General features: G+C 54.4%; 1 protein-coding gene across 6 annotated transcripts in view; it reads left to right on the top strand.

Moving 5' to 3' along the window:
* Positions 1-2,226: 2,226 nt before the first annotated feature.
* The window catches only part of LOC136633445 (uncharacterized), a 59,474-nt gene continuing 52,506 nt past the window's right edge, over positions 2,227-9,194 (top strand). For 5 of the 6 annotated variants that reach the window (XM_066609188.1, XM_066609189.1, XM_066609187.1 and 2 more), the window contains exon 1: positions 2,237-2,338. The gene's annotated coding sequence lies outside the window, so the exon portion shown is untranslated. Of the gene's footprint in view, positions 2,339-9,194 lie in introns of all 6 variants that reach the window. The other variant, XM_066609186.1, reaches the window with a different exon arrangement.

Genomic DNA, 9,194 nt, shown 5'->3' with positions numbered 1-9,194 from the left:
TGTGGTGGGCAAGTGCTGTTGACTGTTCACCATACGCTGTCCTGTTTCTGCTGCTCCCATATTAGTCCATTTATTCTTTCCTTCCTTGCTGGCTTGTAACTGTAAAAGTCTTTAGCATATCAAAGTACAACAGGGTACTAGAGCCTCCATGCCTGCCCGTATCACATCTTGTATCCAAGCTAGAGGCAGTACAACAGGGTACTAGAGCCTCCATGCCGCCCATATGACATCTTGTATCCAAGCTAGAAGCGGTATAACAGGGTACTAGAGCCTTCATACATGTATCACATCTTGTATCCAAGCTAGAGGCGGTACAACAGGATACTAGAGCCTCCATGCCCACCTGTATCACATCCGCTGGCAATGAGTGTATTTAGTGGGTCCATGAGGCAGGGGTAGAATACTCACTGGGCCCTACACATATAACCTGGTGGATGATAGGTCGGTGTGAGCCTAGAGAGGAGTTTGAGCCCTTTTTTTAGCCAGGACTACTATTACTACCTCTTTCTGCCCTGATGCCAGCCTGTGGACGGGGTATGATTCCAATACCAGTCATTTACTGGCCCAGTGCTGGTCATCGCCCCTTAATCTTCATAGGGGGCATATCATCCTACTTATAATCAGGGAACAAATCTCTCCACGCAGTTGGGGTGTTGTCCATCTGTACGGTTATTAGTGGCCGACTAGTCAGACCGGCTGTTATTGTGGTCATCATATCACAGCAGATCTGGAGCCGGAAGGCAGCAAGTCCTGTCCGTGACGCCGAAGGCTTGCTGCAGAGGATGGCCCCCGTCTACGGACTCTCTAACCTGCCGGTTTTTGTGTCCTTTTTCTCTATGATTATTTTGGAAAGTAACCAATAAATACACAACGGAGACGGGCGAGATCTGAGAGGGGAACTTTATTAGCAGAGGGGCTGCACTTGTGTGATGCTGCCTGGAGTATCTCAGCGCACCATACAGCCATACTGGAACTGCGTATTACACGGGCGCTGTCCGCACGTATGATACACGGGAGCTCGCAGGCCATAGATTACATGGCTTATGTAGTTCAGATCACATTAGCGTGTCGGGAGCCCCATGTGAGCCCGGCCAGAGAATAATCTTACATGGCCGACTGCGGTATCAGGCCATGAAACTAGTCCCAATATCCAGAACGAGCGATTCCCCCGCGGATGCATCGCTTCAGGGTAGCAGCGATCCTGACAGCCACGCCGGAGGATCGGCGAGTGTTTCCCACTGCAGTCATTAGGAAACCTCGCATCTCACCCCTGCGCCATGCTTTTCCTGACCCCATTGTAAGCAATGGGCGAAGACCCAAAGATAGGACCCGCCGCAATTTTTTTCCGCACCGCGCTTATGTGTAAGACCCTATTCGTGCGTCTCACAATGCGCAAGCCTCACACGATTCTCTCAGCCACGAGAAAGCAGCCTAAGGTGTCTAATTATCAGCATCGTACAGTATGGCGCCCAAATCCTAATGCCATCCCAAACACTTCCGTACAGCTGGCAGAATAACTCCGCTATACCGTGCGCCAGCGCCATATAGTGCAGGAATAATGGAGTGTACAGTGCGTAGCAGAGACGGACAATGTAATACCGCCATCATACAGGGGCCAACAACTGCGTTCATAAGGGCTCCTTCACACGGGCGTATTTGTGCTGGTAAAATTTACGTGCGCAATACGCAGAGGATAGAACCCGGCGGTTTTAATGGCTTCCTTCACATTTCTGTATTTTCTGCACATTTTGGTTGTAAAAAAAAAAAAAAAGCATGCTCTATTTTTCTGTGCAGCAAATGTCCCCATAGAAGTCAATGGGGGAGGGGGGGGGGGTTAACAAATGTGCGCACAATATGCAAGCAGATGCGTAATACGCTGCACAAATTTGCTGGGAAAAACCCATCTGGCACCAAGAAGACGTCGCAATTGATGCGTCTTTGTTCGCTGCACACAAATTAATATAAAAAAATGTGGTAAAATCTGCCGATAAACGTGCAAAAAAAACTTTATTAATGTGCAAACACTGCAGGAAGGCGCCTAAGACACGTCATCTCTCAGAGACGATATAGCCTGCCTGCAGCAGCGCCTACTGATGACGTCATCAGTTAACCACCTAGAAGTGATTCTCCACGAACGACTGTCTGCACTGCGGAGCGCCGAGTTCCGGAATGCCCTCCATTTTGTCGGAGCCCCTTCACTGTGCTCGTCTATAGGGTTGTCTCTTCCAAAATGGCGCTTGAGCGGGAGACACGGAGCTTTCTCGGATTAGGCTGCAGTTGGAGGCCTTCTGAGCAGGTGGGAAACTGAGAGAGACGCTGCTGCCTGCCGGTTACAGAGGTGGGTTTGTGGGGTGCGGAATGCCCGGGCCCCTGCTGCTGCCATGGTGATGGACATTGTCCCCGTAGTGTATCTGCTCACACTGCTATGTCCTTCCTGTCACCTTATCTATCGGCACTATTAATAATCAGCTTTGTTTAGCGCTTATAAGATTGGTTCCATCTGTAATGGTATATTCTGCGCCCGTCTTCTATGCGCACTGTACCGCGGTGAGAACGCTTCCCCCGTGGTCACATGATCGTGTTATCACACCATCAGCCTCATTGTCACCGAGCGCCACATCAGCCTTCAAAGGGCCGATAGTCAGCGGCGGTTCAGGCGGGCGCCCGCTTGTAGGTGGCGGTTCAGGCGGGCGCCCGCTTGTAGGTGGCGGTTCAGGCGGGCGCCCGCTTGTAGGTGGCGGTTCAGGCGGGCGCCCGCTTGTAGGTGGCGGTTCAGGCGGGCGCCCGCTTGTAGGTGGCGGTTCAGGCGGGCGCCCGCTTGTAGGTGGCGGTTCAGGCGGGCGCCCGCTTGTAGGTGGCGGTTCAGGCGGGCGCACGCTTGTAGGCGGCGGTTCAGGCGGGCGCCCGCTTGTAGGTGGCGGTTCAGGCGGGCGCCCGCTTGTAGGTGGCGGTTCAGGCGGGCGCCCGCTTGTAGGTGGCGGTTCAGGCGGGCGCACGCTATTTGGTGCCGGGTCGGGTGGGCGCCCGCTATTAGGCGCCGGGTCGGGTGGGCGCCCGCTATTAGGCGCCGGGTCGGGTGGGCGCCCGCTATTAGGCGCCGGGTCGGGTGGGCGCCCGCTATTAGGCGCCGGGTCGGGTGGGCGCCCGCTATTAGGCGCCGGGTCGGGTGGGCGCCCGCTATTAGGCGCCGGGTCGGGTGGGCGCCCGCTATTAGGCGCCGAGTCGGGTGGGCGCCCGCTATTAGGCGCCGAGTCGGGTGGGCGCCCGCTATTAGGCGCCGGGCGGGCGCACGCTATTAGGCGCCGGGTCGGGCGGGCGCACGCTATTAGGCGCCGGGTCGGGCGGGCGCACGCTATTAGGCGCCGGGTCGGGCGGGCGCACGCTGGTAGGGGCCGGGTCGGGCGGGCGCACGCTGGTAGGCGCCGGGTCGGGCGGGCGCACGCTGGTAGGCGCCGGGTCGGGCGGGCGCACGCTGGTAGGCGCCGGGTCGGGCGGGCGCACGCTGGTAGGCGCCGGGTCGGGCGGGCGCACGCTGGTAGGCGCCGGGTCGGGCGCGCGCACGCTGGTAGGCGCCGAGCGGGCGCACGCTGGTAGGCGCCGGGGGTCACGCGGGCGTGTTGGCGCAGTGTATGGCGCACGCACTATGCAGGGAATAGAACCCACTGGTTTGGGTTGGTTCACATTATCGCGCTTCTTTCATGCAATGTCCGATGGCGTATACTATGCACGGTGCGCCATTATTTTGGTGTATATTACACAACAGGCTATTAACGTGAATGGATGGTGCAGAGACGCGGGATACTTGTGTGTTCACTGCGTGTGCGCACCATATCATTGGCTGTCTGTGTTATTTTTTGTGCGCACAAATACACTTCCCTCGCCCCCTCCCCCACAGCGGCCAGACCGGCCCTTCTGACACACGGCGGCCGCAGTGGTGAGGCTGCCCACCCCCTCCCCCACAGCAACTGCAGCGGTAAGGCTGCCCACCCACTCCAGCGCCAGTAGTAACAGCGCCGCCCATCTATTGGCCTCAGTTTGGGCAGTTTCCCTACGTGTTTTTGACTGACCCCAACTTCAGCGCCAGCCAATGGCGGCAGCCGCTGCTTCCGTCCGTGCCGCTGCCCTCTCCCCTCAGCACATGTGCTGTGTACAGGGCGGCACACACAGATGCAGGAGGCAGAGGGCAGCGGTTACAGACACAACAGCGGCTGCTGCCATCGGCCCATGGCTGCTGGCGGGGTGAGTAGGTCTGATGCACGACCGGCGGGCCACATAATACCAGGCGGCGGGCTGCTCTACCCTACATCATATGGTATGGAAACTCCGTAACATACAGGGGCCCCAGTCAGAGCGCCCGCTACCCAAGCAGGTAATCTGAGGAGTAACGATGGATGGAGTTGGCGCCATGTGAACGAAAGACTTATTTATCAAGCCTGTCTAATAGCAAAAGTGTCCTTGTTGCTGCTAGCAACCAATCACAGTGCAGCTTTCATGTTACCTCAGTATAATATATAACAACCAATCACAGTGCAGCTTTCATGTTACCTCAGCAGTATAATATATAACAACCAATCACAGCACAGCTTTCATGTTACCTCAGTATAATATATAACAACCAATCACAGTGCAGCTTTCATGTTACCTCAGTATAATATATAACAACCAATCACAGCACAGCTTTCATGTTACCCCAGCAGTATAATATATAACAACCAATCACAGCGCAGCTTTCATGTTACCTCAGTATAATATATAACAACCAATCACAGCGCAGCTTTCATGTTACCTCAGTATAATATATAACAACCAATCACAGTGCAGCTTTCATGTTACCTCAGTATAATATATAACAACCAATCACAGCGCAGCTTTCATGTTACCTCAGTAGTATAATATATCACAACCAATCACAGCACAGCTTTCATGTTACCTCAGTATAATATATAACAACCAATCACAGCACAGCTTTCATGTTACCTCAGTATAATATATAACAACCAATCACAGCACAGCTTTCATGTTACCTCAGTATAATATATAACAACCAATCACAGCGCAGCTTTCATGTTACCTCAGTATAATATACAACAACCAATCACAGCGCAGCTTTCATGTTACCTCAGTATAATATATAACAACCAATCACAGCGCAGCTTTCATGTTACCTCAGTATAATATATAACAACCAATCACAGAGCAGCTTTCATGTTACCTCAGCGGTATAATATATAACAACCAATCACAGCACAGCTTTCATGTTACCTCAGTATAATATATAACAACCAATCACAGCGCAGCTTTCATGTTACCTCAGTATAATATATAACAACCAATCACAGCACAGCTTTCATGTTACCTCAGCAGTATAATATATAACAACCAATCACAGCGCAGCTTTCATGTTACCTCAGTATAATATATAACAACCAATCACAGCGCAGCTTTCATGTTACCTCAGTATAATATATAACAACCAATCACAGTGCAGCTTTCATGTTACCTCAGTATAATATATAACAACCAATCACAGCGCAGCTTTCATGTTACCTCAGTAGTATAATATATAACAACCAATCACAGCACAGCTTTCATGTTACCTCAGTATAATATATAACAACCAATCACAGCGCAGCTTTCATGTTACCTCAGTATAATATACAACAACCAATCACAGCGCAGCTTTCATGTTACCTCAGTATAATATATAACAACCAATCACAGCGCAGCTTTCATGTTACCTCAGCAGTATAATATATAACAACCAATCACAGCACAGCTTTCATGTTACCTCAGTATAATATACAACAACCAATCACAGCACAGCTTTCATGTTACCTCAGTATAATATATAACAACCAATCACAGCGCAGCTTTCATGTTACCTCAGCAGTATAATATATAACAACCAATCACAGCACAGCTTTCATGTTACCTCAGTATAATATATAACAACCAATCACAGAGCAGCTTTCATGTTACCTCAGTATAATATATAACAACCAATCACAGAGCAGCTTTCATGTTACCTCAGTATAATATATAACAACCAATCACAGCGCAGCTTTCATGTTACCTCAGTATAATATATAACAACCAATCACAGCGCAGCTTTCATGTTACCTCAGTATAATATATAACAACCAATCACAGCGCAGCTTTCTAGTGTGAACTCGTACCCCTGAGATTAGTGGGCGCAGGCGGGTGTGCGGGGCGTCGCTCCCTTCTAGTGATAACTCGTACCCCTGAGACTAGTGGGCGCAGGCGGGTGTGTGGGGCGTCGCTCCCTACTAGTGATAACTCGTACCCCTAAGATTAGTGGGCGCAGGCGGGTGTGTGGGGCGTCGCTCCCTACTAGTGATAACTCGTACCCCTGAGACTAGTGGGCGCAGGCGGGTGTGCGGGGCATCGCTCCCTACTAGTGATAACTCGTACCACTGAGACTAGTGGGTGCAGGCGGGTGTGTGGGGCGTCGCTCCCTACTAGTGATAACTCGTACCCCTGAGACTAGTGGGCGCAGGCGGGTGTGCGGGGCGTCGCTACCTTCTAGTGATAACTCGTACCCCTGAGACTAGTGGGCGCAGGCGGGTGTGTGGGGCGTCGCTCCCTACTAGTGATAACTCGTACCCCTGAGATTAGTGGGCGCAGGCGGGTGTGTGGGGCGTCGCTCCCTTCTAGTGATAACTCGTACCCCTGAGATTAGTGGGCGCAGGCAGGTGTGTGGGGCGTCGCTCCCTTCTAGTGATAACTCGTACCCCTGAGACTAGTGGGCGCAGGCGGGTGTGTTGGGCGTCGCTCCCTACTAGTGATAACTCGTACCCCTGAGACTAGTGGGCGCAGGCGGGTGTGCGGGGCATCGCTCCCTACTAGTGATAACTCGTACCACTGAGACTAGTGGGTGCAGGCGGGTGTGTGGGGCGTCGCTCCCTACTAGTGATAACTCGTACCCCTGAGACTAGTGGGCGCAGGCGGGTGTGCGGGGCGTCGCTCCCTACTAGTGATAACTCGTACCCCTGAGACTAGTGGGCGCAGGCGGGTGTGCGGGGCATCGCTCCCTACTAGTGATAACTCGTACCACTGAGACTAGTGGGTGCAGGCGGGTGTGTGGGGCGTCGCTCCCTACTAGTGATAACTCGTACCCCTGAGACTAGTGGGCGCAGGCGGGTGTGCGGGGCGTCGCTCCCTACTAGTGATAACTCGTACCACTGAGACTAGTGGGTGCAGGCGGGTGTGTGGGGCATCGCTCCCTACTAGTGATAACTCGTACCCCTGAGACTAGTGGGCGCAGGCGGGTGTGCTGGGCGTCGCTCCCTTCTAGTGATAACTCGTACCCCTGAGACTAGTGGGTGCAGGCGGGTGTGCTGGGCGTCGCTCCCTTCTAGTGATAACTCGTACCCCTGAGACTAGTGGGTGCAGGCGGGTGTGTGGGGCGTCGCTCCCTACTAGTGATAACTCGTACCCCTGAGACTAGTGGGCGCAGGCGGGTGTGCGGGGCGTCGCTCCCTACTAGTGATAACTCGTACCCCTGAGACTAGTGGGCGCAGGCGGGTGTGCGGGGCGTCGCTCCCTTCTAGTGATAACTCGTACCCCTGAGACTAGTGGGCGCAGGCGGGTGTGCGGGGCGTCGCTCCCTTCTAGTGATAACTCGTACCCCTGAGACTAGTGGGCGCAGGCGGGTGTGCGGGGCGTCGCTCCCTACTAGTGATAACTCGTACCCCTGAGACTAGTGGGCGCAGGCGGGTGTGCGGGGCGTCACTACCTTCTAGTGATAACTCGTACCCCTGAGACTAGTGGGCGCAGGCGGGTGTGTGGGGCGTCGCTCCCTACTAGTGATAACTCGTACCCCTGAGATTAGTGGGCGCAGGCGGGTCTGTGGGGCGTCGCTCCCTTCTAGTGATAACTCGTACCCCTGAGACTAGTGGGCGCAGGCAGGTGTGTTGGGCGTCGCTCCCTACTAGTGATAACTCGTACCCCTGAGACTAGTGGGCGCAGGCGGGTGTGCGGGGCATCGCTCCCTACTAGTGATAACTCGTACCACTGAGACTAGTGGGTGCAGGCGGGTGTGTGGGGCGTCGCTCCCTACTAGTGATAACTCGTACCCCTGAGACTAGTGGGCGCAGGCGGGTGTGCGGGGCGTCGCTCCCTACTAGTGATAACTCGTACCACTGAGACTAGTGGGTGCAGGCGGGTGTGTGGGGCATCGCTCCCTACTAGTGATAACTCGTACCCCTGAGACTAGTGGGCGCAGGCGGGTGTGCTGGGCGTCGCTCCCTTCTAGTGATAACTCGTACCCCTGAGACTAGTGGGTGCAGGCGGGTGTGTGGGGCGTCGCTCCCTACTAGTGATAACTCGTACCCCTGAGACTAGTGGGCGCAGGCGGGTGTGCGGGGCGTCGCTCCCTTCTAGTGATAACTCGTACCCCTGAGACTAGTGGGCGCAGGCGGGTGTGCGGGGCGTCGCTCCCTTCTAGTGATAACTCGTACCCCTGAGACTAGTGGGCGCAGGCGGGTGTGCGGGGCGTCGCTCCCTTCTAGTGATAACTCGTACCCCTGAGACTAGTGGGCGCAGGCGGGTGTGCGGGGCGTCGCTCCCTTCTAGTGATAACTCGTACCCCTGAGACTAGTGGGCGCAGGCGGGTGTGCGGGGCGTCGCTCCCTTCTAGTGATAACTCGTACCCCTGAGACTAGTGGGCGCAGGCGGGTGTGCGGGGCGTCGCTCCCTTCTAGTGATACGTAGATTTATTACAATAAAAGGTGAAGCGGAATTGAGCCAGAGAGAACTGTATATATGAGGGGGGCCGAAAAGAAGCAGGGTGGTCTTCTGGGGGGCAGCCGTTACCGGTGGTAGAGGGAAGAACCAGCGCCGAATGGTAATCAGTTATTGATGACACAGCGCGGCCCCCTCGCCTCACCCCCTGTGGGCACCGGATGGCGCTCTGCTTTGAGCAGTGAAGTAAACCCCACCCAGCCGCACGTTGTCCCGTGGATCGGCCGTCACTAAACTGAACGACTTGTTGGAAAACAATCACTGGAGCCGAACGCAACTTCCCACAGCAACGTCGGCTGCCATATTGTCTCAGAGGGTCCCGCAGACATTCCCCCAGCAACAGACGCCGCTACTAGTAACACCCAGACTAGCAGAAGACGCTTCGTGTCTCTTCTGGGTGCCCCTCATATAAATCCCCATACATTGAAGCT

Source organism: Eleutherodactylus coqui, chromosome 6, assembly GCF_035609145.1.
Source record: "Eleutherodactylus coqui strain aEleCoq1 chromosome 6, aEleCoq1.hap1, whole genome shotgun sequence".
In the NCBI taxonomy this organism is placed as follows: Eukaryota; Metazoa; Chordata; class Amphibia; order Anura; family Eleutherodactylidae; genus Eleutherodactylus; species Eleutherodactylus coqui.
Note: the sequence above shows the minus strand (reverse complement) of the source record. Positions and strands in the feature narration are given on the sequence as shown.